The sequence below is a fragment of the Corylus avellana genome, chromosome 3, assembly GCF_965113065.1.
Source record: "Corylus avellana chromosome 3, dhCorAvel1.hap1.2, whole genome shotgun sequence".
NCBI classification, from domain to species: domain Eukaryota; kingdom Viridiplantae; phylum Streptophyta; class Magnoliopsida; order Fagales; family Betulaceae; genus Corylus; species Corylus avellana.
The window spans coordinates 18,861,333-18,879,486 of record NC_142492.1 but is presented as its reverse complement, the minus strand read 5'-3'; the positions used below and the strand labels follow the sequence as shown (position 1 = coordinate 18,879,486).

Genomic DNA, 18,154 nt, shown 5'->3' with positions numbered 1-18,154 from the left:
AACTATTGATCTTCAATTTGCCTTGCGGCACCCTATTTTGCTTCAATTGTTGCCACCACGCAGCAACTCTTCCTTGGAATGTGCGTACCACCAAAGAGGCTCGTTGTTCATCGGACACCCCTTTGAAGAGTTGTAGATCCCTGTAGAATTTCAAAATATTGAGTTCGAAGCCATTCACCCACCTACTGGCATAAGCTTGCACATGGTGCTAACGTCCGTGCATTCTGTGCTCCGCAAAAGGGTTTCCGGATCCATTCCCATGTTGACCACACCAGTCGGATACTTGGGTTGTGAGGTCTTCAATTTGATCCCTCATAGCTCTGAGTCGATCCTTCGTGTGTTGCCAATGTTCAGCAATAGATTTGCCTTCTGCCTCTGTGAATTGCTGTCTTGGTTGGCGACGACAACCGTTCGGCCCACCACTAATGTGTCGCATGCAAATTGCCGGTTGCTCCTTACGGGCTGTCTCCGTGCACACGTACACCTTGTTCATGTTTGTACAACGGTCACTCCTCCCCATTCATGGAAAGTAATTGAGATCTGATATCAACTGATGCAATCTAACTTGGTAGGTTGCAGTGAAGATAACAATAAAGCAGCATATAGGTAATTCTAGATCTTGAGTCTATCAATTATCTGAGAATTCTTCTTGAAAAGTTAAATACTCTTTAGGTTTTGAAGGAAAATGAGGAATAAACTCAACTATGATTAATTCTCATTAATAAAAATCAATAATTAACATAAACTCCCCTTTCTCTAGAGGCTATAAGCATATATTTATAGCCCAAAACCTAATAAAATATGATATAAATACCCCTAAAACCCTAACCCTAATAAAATAACAACATAAAATCGGCTAGAAAATAAAACAAACTGATGGCGCCCGTCCGGAAGGCCAAGACAAAGAAACATAAAGAAACATAGGCCGTTCGGACGGGACTCCGAACGGGGTCTTCTGCCAGCCTTCCAGAATTGCACGTTCGAACAGCTGTTTGAACGCCCCTGCGAACAAACGCTTATGTCCGAATTCTTGAGTGACCTGATCTGCATCAGTTATGTATCCTATATTTCACTTTCTAGTATAGATATGAGAATATGAAAGAATAGACTTGCCTTAGATACTAATGGCTTGGCATGTGCTTCCCACTCGGTAGCCCACCTTCCAGATGAACCCATTTCCAAGGTTCCATTTCTCAGCAACTTCAGATCGTCACATCCATCTAGAAAACCCTTGAAGAGCATGAAGATTCAAAGAGAATTTAAAAGGTTTTCTCCAAAAAATACTCAAAAGCAACTTAGTAAACGATATTAACAAATCAATATACTAAAACAAGCACCTATATATATATAGGATGCTTCCAATTTTCATCAACTTCAATAGCTAGCTACCTCAAGATGTTAGATAATACACCAAGATATCAAAATAAGTAAAATGCGTGAGAATGTAATAGCAATGCATTTTAGTGGAGGGAGCAAATTGCACTTATTTGTTAACAAGGGATGCCAAAGCATATATAGCCTTTTCTTCTCTTGTCCTGGATGTCCGTGGGGTGTTGGGGGGAGAAGGTGGTATTTATCCAAAATGATATTCATAAACTAGAGTGTATTGTATGAAGGATCCAAGGATCCCAAATTAACTCCAGTTGGTACGAACTTACCAGATTAATTGAAAAGATCACGAATTGGGGAGTTCATAATATTTGGGTAGGTAAAAAAAAAAATTTATCAGTTTGGAATCTTAAATATTGGACAAAAAATAATAGTTATCAGTTTGACAACTTAAATGTTCACAGCTGAGGCCGAAAACCAATTAGGAGTTCACAATTAGACAGACTCGGTTGACGCTGAAAGCACAAAAACTAATATTTATCATTTTGGCAGCTTAAATGTTGGAAAAGATAATTCTTTGTTGTGACCCAGATAATTGGTAAGCACATGTTTTGAAAAATTGGCCCCATCACATGTTGACACCCTAACCTAGTTTTATTTATTTATTTATTTTTTTCCAGATTATGATCCATATGAGATGGTGTGTATTTATATTATCATAAAAATAACTGTTTTCCCCTAAAGGATTGGGTTTAATTGCACTCTTCTTACCTATACTTCTGAAATATTAACAACTTGACACCTACATCAGTGAACTACTCTTAGAATAATCAAAATAGGGGATGTGAAACTCATGTGACCAAACTTTGCCACTTGGCAAATAGGTACCAAATACACCATAAAATAATAAACTGAAATAGAAAAAACGAAACATATTGTTAAATTTTAGAAATTGGCTTCATTTAGTGGTCAAAATCTTACATGTAATATCTTTCATCAACTAAGGTTTCGGAGTGAAAAGAAGTGTTTGAGTGGTTTGTGTTTTCCATTCAAAGCCTGTCAAGATGGAGACATGAAGCAGAGCCATAGAGAAGCAACTGCCTTCTTTCGTTGAAGCTCGTCACAATGGAGACATAACACAGAGCTATAGAGAAACTACTGCCTTACCACCCTGTTCAAAGCCTGTCAAGACGAAGATAGAGTCAGAAAGTTTATGTCTTGTCCCGTGCAAAGCCCGTCTTGACGTGACCGGCTAAAAGTTGCCAAATGTCAGAAAGTTAGCGATGAAATCCTAATTGCACTTCTTGACATGAATGTCTCCCGTCATGATGCGATGTGTATTTTTTGCAGGATGAAAATCAGATCTTGACTTCATTTAGCATCTATCTTTCGCATTGCTCTCAACCAAACTTTGAACTTTTTAGTGAAAAAGAAAGTGAAAACATTACATCCTAGAATCCCTCTAGATGTACACCTTCCTTCACCATGGTTAACCCAAGTGCGGATTCTAAAAAGCTTGAAGCTTTATCTCACATGGGACTTTGTTCTTGATTTTGCTCAAACCACACCATACACAACCCTTGTACACCAAAGAGTTTACTGATGGATCGGTGAGGAAATGCACTTTAAAAATATTAGCTAGCACGGAAGCAAGCGGGAAGCTTGTCGTCATACGAAATATTAGATTTACAAAGGGGCTTTGTAAGTTTATATGTGTGTATTTTGAATCTTCCTTGTAATAGTGATTTTTTTGGATTTAGCAGCCATAGAATGGTTTTTCTCTTTGATGTATTCAATGGGTTTTTCACTTTGTAAAAAGAATACTTGTGTTCTAGTTGTGATGTTTTATTATTAAGTACTACAATTTATTTTCTATATATATATATATTGCCTATGTGTTTGTTTTTGGGGTTGAACCATTCCTCGGTTCTACCACATATAATTAAAAATTCCCTCTATTCTTTAGTTTTCTCAACAACCAAAATGAAACAGAATGTACTCTAACTTTATTTATTTGACTCATCCATTCTCCTCTTCTTTCATTATATAAGAAATTAACAAAAAGATCTAATATCTTTTTCTGTATTTGGCTTCCAATGTGTGCTTCTTTACCTACACTTTCTTAGCAATTCTTCGAAGGAAGATTAACTTTTCTTTATAGTTATCATACATTCGTTTCCTTTGCTACATTTTAGATAAATATAGAAATGTTTAAACTATCAATTTCTCAAATTTTCCTTTCTTGTCCTAGGTCCGATGTAGTAGGCCAAATTGCCCACAGCTTCAGGAGGATATGTTCAACTATGTTGGAGTTCTATTGCTTTAAATTACACATGATCACCACGCCAAAGCTTACTCCCTTCAAATTTACATTATTATGTTGCCTTGTGGGGGTTTTCCATCAAAAAAAAAAAAAGAAAAAAAAGAAGAAGCACAGTTCAAATGATGGATGTGAATATGAAGTATTGTTAGAAGTAGACATAGATATTAAGTGCTGACAATCATGAACCAGTCCTGCGATAAATTTGATGGAGGCACTGTTAAGCACCAATTACCTAGTTATACATTGCCACTCTATGTCCTAAACTTTTTCATTTTCTGTATATTTTCTAAAGTTTTAAGAACAAGACTACATATACTCACCCAATGTTAATTAAATGGATCCATTACATTTTAAAAAGCAAATAAAGGTATAAATTGTTGTCAAGAATGGGAGCATCAAGAAAGTAGTTGGGCATAGAATGTATTAATTTTCAGATTCATGAAATGCAGCTGTTTTGATACATCAGAATTATCATTGTTAGCTTCCATTCCTATTAATAGCCCCAATTAAGGTGAATCATCTGTAAACAAAATCATGTAAAAAACACCATGCTCAATCATATTATGCACATATAGGAGTGAAGTGACACAAACTGGTTATGCCAGCCAAATGGTCAATTTAAACGTTATGAAAAATTGTTTAGAATAAAATTGTCCAGTATTTGTTCTCTCTGAAGAATGACACTAGTATATTCATACATAGACATTCACATATTTTTCATACAACATGGCGATATGTTTAAATGTTTACAAGTATATCGATGTTATAGGTTTAGAAGATATATATATATATATACCTCAATATGTATGACATGTTATACCAGAAGAAATTGTTCATTACCTGACAACTAATGACCGTACATGACCTTCGTCAAGTAATTAAACTTACCAAGAGTTCATTAGCTAGCTCTGAAGACGATGAATTTCTCTCAACTTTTACAAGTTCTTCAATGCTTCAAAAACTGTCAAACCATCATTAAAACAACATACAACATAAGTCAAGCCCACATAAAGGCATTGTACTAAAGAAGCCATAATTAAAGCTTACCAAGAGTACAAAACAGCACAAACAGGCAGTCTACAACCAAACATATCCACAACCTAATACACCATTGTTAATTTGATTCTAGTTATAATACTATTCCTTAAGAATGGTTGTGCTCCTAAACATTTCTACATGCCCAGTGTCTAGCTTTATGTCATAACAGGAAATTTGACAATGAATTAAATTACCTTCATTGGAAGGTCTAACCCTAATAAGGAAGTGTACAGACAAATGCCCAGGTTTGCCTATCCTACCAATGTAGCAAATATGTTGACATTAAATACCTTACTGGAAAAAAGAAGAGAAGAAGAAATCAAGAATAAAGAACCTACCCAGGAGCAATGGGTAATCCTCAGTTGACAGCCACATAGTGCGAAATGCCACACATTTGAGGTGTAACCTCCTTAGTTTCTCTTCATACTTTTCCTTTTCAAGCCCTTTACCTTATTGGGGAGAACTAGATCGTAAGTCAAAATATGTTTGCATCAAAGTTGATGCTACACTTTCTATAGTTGTGTTGGTGTGTGCACAATTGTGTGCATAAGTAAATATATATTTGTTACAAATTAATGTGCTTTGACTTGTCAATTTTTACCTTTGGTTGTGCTTATTAAACTCTAATTTGTAGTAGGTGAAAATGTGTGTTTGTTGTGAAGCCACGTGTGGTTCTAGAACTTACTTTTGTAAAAGGTTTCTCTTGTCTTTTGTATTGTGTAGCTGCAGAAAAGTTGTAATGTAAGAAGAAGAAAAATAGAACCGAAAAAGAGCTAGAAGCTCTCTTCAGAAAAAAGCTCATCCTCTCCCCTGTTTTTCCTCTGTTTTTTTACTCATTTTCTACAGAATTTCTGCAGTAAGTTGTTCTTCTTATTCTCTTGTGTTTTCCTTGTTTAATCTACTGCCCTTGGAGTGTGTCTTGCTGGAAAATCTAGCCAACAGAATTTGGTATTAGAGCTTAGTTCTAAGAAGAGCTTTGGGCAGAAATTTGAAGAGAAAGAAGATGATAAGTTGAAGGAGAATCCATGGCCAACACAAGCATGAATTGGAGCAATGTCTAGGTACTGATTTTGTCTGGTGAAAATTATGATTTTTGGTCTATAAAGATGAAGACCTTGTTTGTCTCCATAGATTTATGGGAGATGGTAGAATTAGGATATGAAATACCTGAATCTACATCAACCTTGACCGAAGCTCAAAAATAGGAATTGAAGGAGAACAAAAGCAAAGATGCAGAAGCTCTTGGGATGATTTGAAACTATTTTTCCAAGAATTATGGGAGCAACAAGAGCTAAGGAGGCTTGGGACATTCTCCAAGAAGAATTTCAAGGAGATAAAAAGGTAAGAGCCATCAAACTCCAAATTCTTAGAAGAGATTTTGAAAATATGAGAATGAAAGAAAATGAAAGTGTGAAAGATTATTCCACTAGATTTTTGGAGTTGGTAAATCAAATGAAAGCTTATGGTGAAAATATGATTGATCGTAGAATTGTGGAAAAAATATTGATAAGCTTGCATGAAAAATTTGATCCTATGGTGGGTGTAATTGAAGAAACAAAAGACCTCTTTAGTTTAGGTGTCCAAGAGTTGTTGGGTTCATTGAAATCTCATGAGCAAAGGTTGGAACGACACTCCGAAAAGTCAATAGAGAGTGCATTTCAATCTAAGCTCACTGTTAATTCAAATTTTTTTGAAAAGAGAGCATTATGTCATGAACAAGGTGAAGGGGACTCAACTAGAGGAGGTAGAAGTTTTAGAGCAAGAGGAAGAGGAAGAAGTCCAAGAGGAAGAGGTAGAGGTAGATATGAAAGAAAACCAAGTGTGGAAGGCTCTTCACAAAGATATAATATTTGCAAGAAGAGTAGTCATGTTGAAAAAGATTGTTGGTTCAAAGGAAAGCCTTAATGTTTTAATTGCTAAAAGTTTGGCCACTTGCAAAAGGATTGTAGATTCTTGAAGAACAATCAACAAGCTAATTTCACTGAGGAGAAAGAAAGTGAAGGGAACTTGTTCTATGCTTGTCAACATGTTTCCAAGAAGAAAAATGATGCATGGTTCTTAAGTAGTGGTTGTAGCAATCACATGATACCGGAGAAGGAAATTTTCCTTCACATAGACACTTCATTCCATTCTAAAGTGAAGATGGAAAATGGTGCTTTGGTAGATGTTAAAGGGAAAGGCAATGTTGGAGTTGAAACCAAGAGAGGGCTGAAGAAAATTCGTGAAGTTTTATTTGTTCTGGAGCTTGATCAAAACTTGCTTAGCATTAGACAACTTATGGAGCATGATTATGTTCTTCATTTTGAAGGCCGTACTTGTACAGTTTATGATGAAGGAAGAGAAAAATTGGTTGTGGTTGAAGTTAAAATGGCTCCAAATAGAAGTTTTCCACTCACTTTCAAATATGCCAAAGACATGGCTTTAAAAGCTAGTGTAATTGATGAATCATGGTTGTGGCATAAAAGATTTGGTCATCTGAATTTTCATAGTCTCAAGCTACTACATTAGAAACATATGGTGCAAGGGCTTCCTATTATTAATGGAAAGAATGAAGTTTGTGAAGGTTGTGCTCTTGGGAAGCATCATCGACAACCATTTTCCAAAGATGTAGCATGGAGGGCTAAGAAGATGCTAGAATTGGTGCATACTAACATAGGCCTATGCAAACTCCTTCTCATTCTCAAAACAGGTATTTCATTTTTTTTTTATTGATGATTTATAGTCGCATGACTTGGGGTTTATTTCATAAGACAAAAATCTGAAGTGTTTAATATCTTTAAAAAGTTTAAATGTCTTGTTGAAAAGCAAAGTGGTTGTTTTATTAAAGTCTTGAGAAGTGATAGAGGGAAAGAGTATATCTCAAATCAATTCTATAAATTTTGTGAAGATGAAGGTGTGGAGAGGCAGTTGACAATCTCTTATACTCCACAACAAAATGGGGTATCCGAGAGGAAGAATCAAACTGTTATGGAGATGGCCAAGTCTATGTTGCATGAAAAAGGCTTACCAAAAGCATTTTGGACTGAAGCTGTATACACAGCTATTTATTTGATGAATAGATGTCCAACCAAGGCCGTGTGGGATAAAACACCATTTGAAGCTTGGAGTGGAATAAAGCCATCAATCAAGCATCTCAAAGTGTTTGGTTGTATTTGCTATACTCAAATTCCAAAGGAGAAAATATACAAGCTGGATGAGACAAGTGAGAAGTGGAGATTTGTTGGCTATAACTTAATGTCAAAGGGCTATAGGCTGCACAACTTGAAAACCAACAAAGTAATCATCAGCCGAGATGTCTTATTTGATGAGAAATCTAAATGGAATTGGGAGCAAGGCCAAGTTGAAGAACAATTGGTTCCGGTGACTGTTTTACATCAAAGTCCAGCTCAAGGAAGTGCAAGCAATAATGATAGTACTCACCCATCATCAAGTTCAACTCCATCACCAAGCTCACCATCATCTCCAAGCTCAAGCTCAACTTCTCCAAGCTCAAGTCCAATGAGATTGAGGAATTTGGATGATATTTATGCAAGGTGCAACTTTTGTGTTGTTGAACCTGAAAACTTTGAAGAAGCAATGAAAGAAGATAGTTGGAGAAAAGCTATGGAAGATGAAATTGAAGTTATTGAAAAAAATAAAACATAGAAGTTGGTTGATAGGCCTCAAGACAAAGAAATCTTTGGTGTGAAATGGATTTACAAAGTGAAGTATAATGTAGATGGGTCGGTTCAAGGAAACAAAGCAAGGCTAGTTGCAAAAGGATACTCACAGCAGCCCGGAGTTGATTTTCATGAAACTTTTGCCCCCAGTAGCTCGCTTGGATACAGTGAGAGCTTTAATTTCTTTAGTAGCTCAAAAAGGTTGGTTATTGTACCAACTTAATGTCAAATCAGCCTTCTTGAATGGAGAGTTGAAAGAAGAGGTGTATGTTGAACAACCTCAAAGATTTGTCATCTAAGGTGAAGAAGAGAAAGTGTATAAGCTAAGAAAAGTTTTGTATGGGCTGAAACAAGCTCTTAGAGCATGGTATAGCCATATTGACAATTACTTCAATGAAAGTGGTTTCAAAAGGAGCAAGAGTGAGCCAACCTTGTATGTAAAGCATCAAGGTAATGTTGATTTGCTTATTGTTGCATTATATGTTGATGATTTGATATTAACTGGAAGCAATGCTAAAATGATTGAAGAATTCAAGAAAGATATGGTGAACAAGTATGAGATGAGTGATATGGGGCTGCTACATTACTTTCTTGGTATTGAAGTTTATCAAGACAAAGGAGTGTTCATTTCACAAAGAATGTATGCTGAAAAAATTATGAGAAAATTCAGAATGGTTGGTTGCAAACCAATGGCTACACCACTTGCATTAAATGAAAAATTAAAGAAGGAAGATGGAGGAAAAAAGGTGGATGCTACTATCTATAGAAGTTTGGTTGGAAACTTGCTATATCTCACCGCTACGTGGCCTGATGTTATGTTTGCAGCAAGTTTGCTATCAAGGTTCATGCATTCTCCAAGCCATTTTCATTTTGCAGTAGCAAAAATGGTGCTTAGATACATTCAAGGCACCACAAGTTATGGAATAAGGTATTGCAGAAATTCCATGGTAAAGTTTGTAAGATCCGAGAAAATAATGAAGCTATACTAGTAACCTTATAGTAATATGAATTAATTAATGGGATAAATTGCACATGGGATAATTTAGAATAATAGATATAATAATAATAATGATTTCATCATAATTTAGATATATATGAGATTGATTAATAACAATAATAATATTTGTGTGATAATAATATAATAGCAATATTATTTAATGATGATATACTTATGTAATATATGTTTTAGTAATAAAGAGATTAACTAATAATAATGTTAGTGTGACAATTGATCAATAAATAAAATAGGTTAATGATATTAGAATAATAAAGTGTAATAATAAGTTATAGTGTTGTAAATGATTAATGGTAATGATAAGTTGTGGTTAGAATAAATAAATGTAGTGTGGGGAATTAAAGAGAACAGAAAAAAGATAGAATTAATATGAGGTGTGGTAATATAGCAAATTATGAAAGATGGGGCTTTAAAATAAAAAGGAAATCTAACTAATACCACGTGTTGGGCTACCATTGGCTATGTGGGATATCCCTTATTCCCTTATCCCATTTCTTTCTCCCTTTTCCCATCTCACGTGCACTCTCCCCCTCCCTTCTTTCTTTTCTTTCTCTTCTCTCTTTTCCTTCTTCTCACGTATGCACACCACACCGATAGGGAGAGAGAGAGAGAACGAGCTAGAGAGAGAAAGAGCTGTAGATTGAGAGAGAGAGAGAGAGACAGAGAGGTGTTGCTGGCCGTTCGAAAGAAGAAGAAAAAGAAGAAGGAGAAGAAGAAAAAAGAAAGTAAGGAAGTTAATGTGGGTTTCGGCCATGGGTGCTTGTGAGGTAAAAGCTTTAGTCTTTTCTTGTAATTTTCGTTATACTTGTGGGGATGGAAGCTATAAATTGTGAGGATTTGTGGGGCTTTGATTTTGGTCTGAAAATTAGGGTTCTTGAATGAGATTTTGTTATATGGTTGAATCTCTAGTTTCTCTTTAAGGTTTTGTCCTACCCATTGCATTCTAAGCTAGAAATCATAATAATTTGGGGAATTTCTAATTAGGTCCAAAAATTGGAGAATTTTAATTAGAAGCCTAATTCCTAAAATTAGCTTGGGGCTTTTATGTGTTATAGATTGCTATGCATTATACAAGTTCCGGGTTATGGAATTAATGTGTTGAAACTCTAATTTTACCTATTGGTAAAGTATGAACATAAACCCTAATTTTATGTAGTTTGAATTAAATTGGGGCTTTTGGTATGTGAACACTAGGAATGCTATCTAAATGGGTTAATTACATTTAAAGTGTTAATTAATCCTAGGTTTTCATAGGTTCCATGGAAATTGATAACTATAGGGTTTATGTTCTAATATGTCATAATAGAATCATAATGATTGTTGTAAGTGTTATGAGAACTATAAAATTGGGGGTAAATTGCTAGATTAAATGGCTTAGAAGAGAATAACAATTATAGGGTTAAGTGTAATGCTTAACCTAGAGTCTATGTATATGCATCAAAATTTAGTGATTTAATATATTATGATGTAGAATCATAGTTCAATGTAACTAAGCTATTAGATAATTAATGCATTAGCTTTATATATATATATATATATATATATATATAATGGATTTTAAGGGCTTTAGTTGAATAGATTTGGGATGACCAATAGAACGTGATACTTGTAGTGCTCAAGTATTTTTAAATAGTGAGAGTTGTTAAGCTAAGAATAGAGCTTAATTATGTGTTTATTATATAAATGTTTAGGTGCATTGCGGTTGAGTCAAGAATCCACCGAAGGGTACTCAAGCGAACAAGGTAAGTATTTAACTTACTGGGCAAAAGGGTACTATTTTTAAAGTATAAAAGATGTTTTGGTTGAACGATTGATGCATGATGTTTTGAGATACTATGACTATTGATGATGTTTTATGAGATGTGTTGGATGAATGATTGATGAAATGTTTCTATGAGCTTTATGAGTTTGCAAGATAATGTGATGATTATGTTGTTATGAGCATTTTGATGGTTTGCATAGTTTATGACATGATTCTATGATTTTATGATATGAGTTATGATAGCATATGAATTCAAGGATTTATTGACATAAGCATGAACATGGCATATGCATTGATATGAAAATGGGGTTCAACTTTGGTAGCGATGACAAGTCTCCTACCGTAGAGCTGGCCCATGCATAACGAGAAACAGGGTGACGGCTTCCGGTAGTGATGACAAGTCTCCTACTGTAGGGTTGGCCTCATATGTAAAAGAGAAACGGGGTGACGGCTCCTGGTAGTGATTACAAGTCTCCTACCGCAGGGCTGGCCTCATATGTATAAGTGAAACGGGGTGACGGCTCCCGGTAGTGATGACAAGTTTCCTACCGTAGAGTTGGCCTCAGAATGGAACCAGCACAAGATGATGAGTATGAGGATAAGCATGAATAGCATATGATTGTATAATGATGATGATTGGTTTTGTATGATTTTTATACTAGATGTATCAATATGCATATGTGACTGGTATAAGATGGAACATATATGTACATTGTTATGGCTAAACATTGCATGATGAATTCCCTATGTTTTATTGTGAGCTATGTATCTTGTAAGTGTGAACAAAGTTCAATTGTTATTTTTGATAAAACTAGTAAGTTTTATACTACTGAGCGTCTCTATTTTATGGAGACGGCTGGCTCATGAAATCCGCCTGCATCATGGGTGGTGGTGATTCCTGTGGTGCAGACAATGTTGTGGATGCAGGTACAGAGACGGTAGATGAGGATCCTATTGCCATGTATTTGGGCCACGATGTTTGAGGCCTAGATGCGTCGGGGGTTGATTCTGTTGGACTAGTTATTAGCCCTCTTTATTAGAGCATTTATGTATATGCTTAGATGTTGGTATTTTGTCCATGGCTCGTGTCGCATATGACACATTTGTATAGCCATTCTTTTGTATGTAAGCATTATTCACATAGATGTATTGTCAGCTCAAATGTGTTAAGTTATGTCTATGTTATTTATATTCGCTGTAAAGATATAAACTCTAAATAATTATGGATGATGCATATAGTTCTGTGAGACTTATAATATTGTCAACCAGGTTAATGCATGGGTTCGTGGCATATTGCGGTATCGCCATGCCACTGTGACAATTTGCTTTGTTGTGAGTCATTGGTTTTTAAAAGAAAAATTTTTAAACATGATTTTATCAAGCGGGTCGTCACAAAGTTGCTTGGTTTTTGTGATAGTGATTGGGGTGGCTATGTTGATGATATGAAAAGCACCTCAGGTTATGCCTTTTCACTTGGATCAGGTGTGTTTTCTTGGTCCTCAAAGAAGCAACAATCAGTTGCTCAATCTTCAGCAGAAGCTGAATATGTTTCAGCAGCATTAGCAACATCTCAAGCAATTTGGTTGAGAAGAATACTTGAAGATATTGGTGAGAGGCAAGAAGAGGCTGTACACTTGCATTGTGACAACATATCAACCATAGCAATGGCCAAGAATCCAGTATACCATAGCAGGAACAGACATATTGCAATCAAACATCATTTCATTAGAGAAGCTATTGAAGAAGGTGAAGTGGAGCTGAAAATTTTGCAAGTCAGATGAGCAAGTAGCTGACATTTTCACCAAAGCATTGCCAAAGGAGAAATTCCAGCAATTGAGAGAAGCATTGGGAGTTCAAGAACAGCACATTAATGGGGAGAATGTTACAAATTAATGTGCTTTGACTTGTCAATTTTTACCTTTGGTTGTGCTTATTAAAATCTAGTTTGTAGTAGATGAAAATGTGTGTTTGTTGTGAAGCCACGTGTGGTTCTAGAACTTACTTTTGTAAAAGGTTTCTCGTCTTTTGTATTGTGCAGCTACAGAAAAGTTGTAATGTAAGAAGAAGAAAAAATAGAACCGAAAAAGAGCTAGAAGCTCTATTCAGAATAAAGCTCATCCTCTCCCCTGTTTTTCCTCTGTTTTTTTACTCATTTTCTGCAGCAAGTTGTTCTTCTTTTTCTCTTGTGTTTCCCTTGTTTAATCTACTGTCCTTGGAGTGTGTCTTGCTGGAAAATCCAGCCAACAGAATTCATCATTACCTGTTATGATGAACAACAACCTAGGGTACAAGTATTGTTTTCCCTAAGAGATTTCCTTCCAGATAACCTCTTCATTGGTTGAATCATCTTAATTTAATATTGCAGCAACACACCTATCATACATTACCGCTGCTTCTAAGTGAAGGCCAAAATTCTTATATGAGGTTCTGAAAGAAAGATGTCATTGTTTAAAAAAATTTACCTGCTCAACTAATCAGAAAACAAAAAGAAACACACACACAAAACCAAAAATACTAGTCTAAGAATCTAATAAATACTACAAAGATTTTGTTTTAATATGGCAGATGTGATCACATCACAAATATTACACAAGAAATGTGGAAAATCAAACTAAGAGGTCATCTTATTTACTGAAAAATAAACTTTCAGATGCCAGGTGTTATGCAAAACCTATATGTATAAAACCAAAATCATCTAGGTAATGATAACAATAGCAAAACCCATATGTATAAAACCCAAATCTAAGTGAACTTGCAAGGTAGTGAAGCAAAAGTGTTTCTCTAAATCTTGGATAACATTGTAGCTTTCTCTTGGTTTAAGAAAGGGAATGAGGTTTAGGGGACTTGTTGATAGTGTTTATATAGCGTTTAGTGGACTCATTTTGTAGTTTCGGCCTGTCGTTGACCGGAGCCATAGGCTCTCGTTCGGACCCCTAATCTAGACGAGTTTGAGTGGGATTCAAGGCCCAAGTTCCAAGTGGTCTGTGGTGTAAGAAAGTGGCCTGAAGGAAGCAAGGATCAAAAGGGCTTTCGACACTTGTTTGACGTGGTGGGCTGAACGGGCCATCGGTGACTAGGCACTCCAAAAATGATTATTGCACTTAATTTTCTCAGCTTGCTTGGTTGCATTGTTGCAGTATATTCAATTGCGACTGGTTAGCATTAGCAGCAGCAACCCATGAGTCAGAGAGTTAAGTATATAATTAATATCCCAAAAAAACAAAAAAAAAAAGAACATTCAAAGTCAAAATTGAACACACCTGAGAATAATTCAGATTTTTTGCATTGTCCCATTTTTTGCGGTATACTAATCCCAATGGGGTGATATATACAATAGTAATCCATGCATCATGGCTATCTAAAAGTTAAGTACATTCATAAATTAATTTAGTTCAAGAAAACATCAAAAATAAAATTTCACTAACATAAATAATGTCCACATCTTGCTTTACACCATAAAACCTCTCAAGTCTAGTAAACTGAGAAGTGAAATATCCTCTCTCGGTTCAAATGAATGCCACAGAGGTTCAGGATTTGCGTGGCACCTGGGCAGTGTCTTAGACAACCAGCTCTTCCCCAGCTACCTTACAAGCCAAGTGATCCCCACATCTGAACTCATCATCTAATTAAGGATCTCTAACTGTTAGGGTATATTCAGATCAGGATGAATAGCAGTCCCCAGTGCTTTCCCATAGTTATTACTCTAATAAATAAATTGATTCTATCCTCTGCACCTGCACCTCCTGGATAGCATTGCGTAAACTGGTTTTTATTTTTACTAGGATTTCATCCTATAAGGTGGATTTGGAAAGTCACCAAAAATTTATGACAAGAACAATTCCCAGCCCTGAAATGGTGGAGTCTGGAGGGATCTTTGACAATGATATGCACACCAACAATCTTGGTCTGAATTTAATGGCATTATGGCAGTCCCCAAAGATCCGTAATTTCTATATAACCCAAATCAAATTGAGTATCCCAAAATCAACTGCAAAATTCTCACTGCAGTCACAATGTATCCCCTCTTTCTCCTCTTGATCCACATCTTTCAGAACAAATTCAGCACTGGAAACTCTTTGACCCAATTCATCTAAAAATTTGTACATCTTATCACAGTGTTCATTCTTCTTACCACCAACAGTAGAAAAGTAGAAACTATTCCTCACCTAAACCCAACTGCAGCCGGGTTCTTTTGTAATTCCTCTATCTCTCATCAATTTTCTAATCTCTGAGGCTTCATCCCATAGTTTGGCAGTGGCAAAAATATTGGATAACAATACATAGTTTCCAGGATTATCAGGTTCAATCACAAAAAGCCGCTTCGCTGCAATTTTTGCTAACTCCACATTCTTATGTACTCTACATGCACCAAGCAATGCTCCCCAAGCACCAGCAGTTGGTTCTATGGGCATTTTCTGTATAAACTCATATGCCTCTTTTAGGAGACCAGCACGGCTAAGTACATCAACCATGCAGGAGTAGTGATCCCTGTCAGGTTCTATTGAGTAATCCCTACTCATTGATTCAAAAATTAAGAGGGCATTGTCAACAAGTAGTGAATGACTACAACCAGACAAAACACCAGAAAAAGTAACAGAATTGGGCTTGGCTCCTGAGTCCAACATTTTCTGAAAGAGCAACAAGGCTTCTTCTCCTTTCCCATGCATGGAGTTTGCAATGATAATTGTGTTCCAAGCAACAGTATCCTTTTTAGGCATCAAACTGAAGACCCTTCGTGATAGTTCCAAGTCACCACATTTAGCATACATGAAAACAACAGCTGTTGTGGTCGTCAAGTCCTCAATAAACCAATGTTTAAAGATATAACCATGAATCTCCTTGCCAGTTCTCAAGCTTTCCAAACTTGCGCAAGCCGGTAAGACAGTGGTAATTGTTATCTGATTAGGTTTGAAACCCATATCTTGCATCTGTCCAAGCATCTCCAAGGCCCATTTAGTGCGTCCATTTTGTATGCACCCGCCAATGACAGCATTCCATGAAGCATCATTTAATTTAACACCTTCATTTCTCAGATGATAAAATAAATCAAGACCCTTCTCACATTCTTTATTTGAGAAGTATGCTGTTAAAATTACATTCCACAACACACTATCTCGTTGAGACATGTTATCAAATACCAATTGGGCTTGCCTTATGCTTAGACAACTAGCATACATGCTAACAAGCGCACTACAGACAAATAAATTCTCCCCCATTCCATGCTTCACTACAAACCCATGAATCTCTCGTCCTAAATTCAAAGTTCTGAGTTCAGAGCACGCAGGCAGAATTGAAGACACCGTCACCACATTGGGTCTCACCCCATCTAGCACCATCTCACGAAATTCCTCCAACCCTTTTCTAGGTAGATGACAAGTAACATAACAAGACGACAACGAGGTCCAAGAAATCACATCTTTTACCCGCATATCATCAAAAACCCGTCTTGCATCTTCAACATACTTGCACTTGGCATACATATCAATCAACGCATTACCCAACAAAGTATCCGAGTGAAACCCGAAGCGAATCGCATCATGGTGAACCTCTTTGGCTTTCACAATGTCACCCAAAGTGGCGCATGCCTTAGCAACCGATAGGAGTACTAGTTTATCGGGATTGATTTCTCGTGCTCGCAATGTAGTGTAAAGCTTTATAGCGTCCCAAGGAAACCCATGTTGTGTGTAAGCTGAAATTAAGATAGTCCACGTACGTAGGTCTGGTTCACGAATTTTATCGAACAGGTGGCGTGCGCGTTGTAAATCACCAGAATAGCACGAAGCCTTGATGAGCTTAAAGCCTAGGAGAGGGGGAAGGTTAGTGGGCAGCTTTGGAGTCATGGGATTTTGAGGTTTTAGTGCCTCTTGCGCTTTTCATGTACAAAGCTTGGGAGTTTCTTACAGTCAGAAAGAGGGAAAACAAGCGAATGGTAACCGAACGAGAAGAAGAAACGACACCGCTTAGAGCGCAAAAGAAAAACTCCACGCGTTCGAAGGGAATAAACATTTAAGTAAGTACAAAAAAATAAACATTTAAAAAAATTTAGTTAAAAAATAAGTTTTTTTTATTTTAACTATTCATTTTCCAAAACACTTATATCATGCCTATTACTTTAGTTATTTATTTTCACTATTTTATTTAAAATATTATTTCTTTTTATTTATTTTCACTATTCCTAAAAAGAAAATATAATCAAATTGAATTTTTTATTAATTTAAATTATGCATTGTTGAGCTATATTACTTAATAAATTTGTTGGGCACTATAACAACTAGTTAAATCTCTAGCCAAAGTAGCTTGCCATATGGGAAAACTCTATTTTGGTATTTTTTACTACAGGCCTAACCAAAATAAATTTTTAGTTATTTGAGTAGCCCAATGTGACTGCTCTAAAATGTTTGATTTTCCTTGGGGCTGTATGCCGATTTGTTTGATTTTAGGATAAATACACGTATCCTCTTCAAATTAATATATTAATTGTGGGGCCAAATCTGAAATTGCTATTTGAGAACAGTTTTTAGTTTAAGAACTGAAACAAGTTTCTAATTTTTTTCCAATACCCTAAATTTTCATTTGTTTTCATAGTTTACCTAGGAGACTAGACCGAGACTTGTGAAATCGGCATACAGCCCCAAGGAAATTTTATTAAAATTTTTTTTTTTTAGAGAAATGTTAGAAAACATAGGCTTATTCTATTTTGTTGGTGTGACATTGCCAATCGCCATTGTTAAAAAATTCAAAGTCTGATTGACAGTATCACATCAACAAACTAAAATAAAAATGAAATAAAAGTATGATGTATAACATTTATTGTATTTTTATAGTTGCATTATGTAAACTAAAATAGACAAAACTGGAAAGGAAGGTTGTTGGTTGATGTAATAATTCAACCCAATGACACACAATATTGTCTGCTTTTGGCTCCCTCAAATCAGACTTCCCAGGAGGTCATCCATCCTGGTATTACTCTCGTAGAAGCACACTTAACTGCGGAGTTCTGATGGGTTTATAACCATCATGACTTTAAA

At 35.9% G+C, this 18,154-nt stretch overlaps 1 long non-coding RNA gene and 2 pseudogenes across 1 annotated transcript; 1 reads left to right on the top strand and 2 right to left on the bottom strand.

The window, feature by feature from the left end:
- Window positions 1-208: 208 nt before the first annotated feature.
- Window positions 209-14,745, bottom strand: LOC148586879 (UDP-glycosyltransferase TURAN-like; annotated as a pseudogene).
- Window positions 9,995-12,321, top strand: LOC132176547 (uncharacterized). Its single transcript, XR_009439533.1, has 3 exons — window positions 9,995-10,131; window positions 11,056-11,106; window positions 12,036-12,321. It is a non-coding gene; the product is annotated as an uncharacterized LOC132176547 (long non-coding RNA).
- Window positions 14,460-17,070, bottom strand: LOC132175808 (pentatricopeptide repeat-containing protein At1g20230 pseudogene; annotated as a pseudogene).
- Window positions 17,071-18,154: the final 1,084 nt, after the last annotated feature.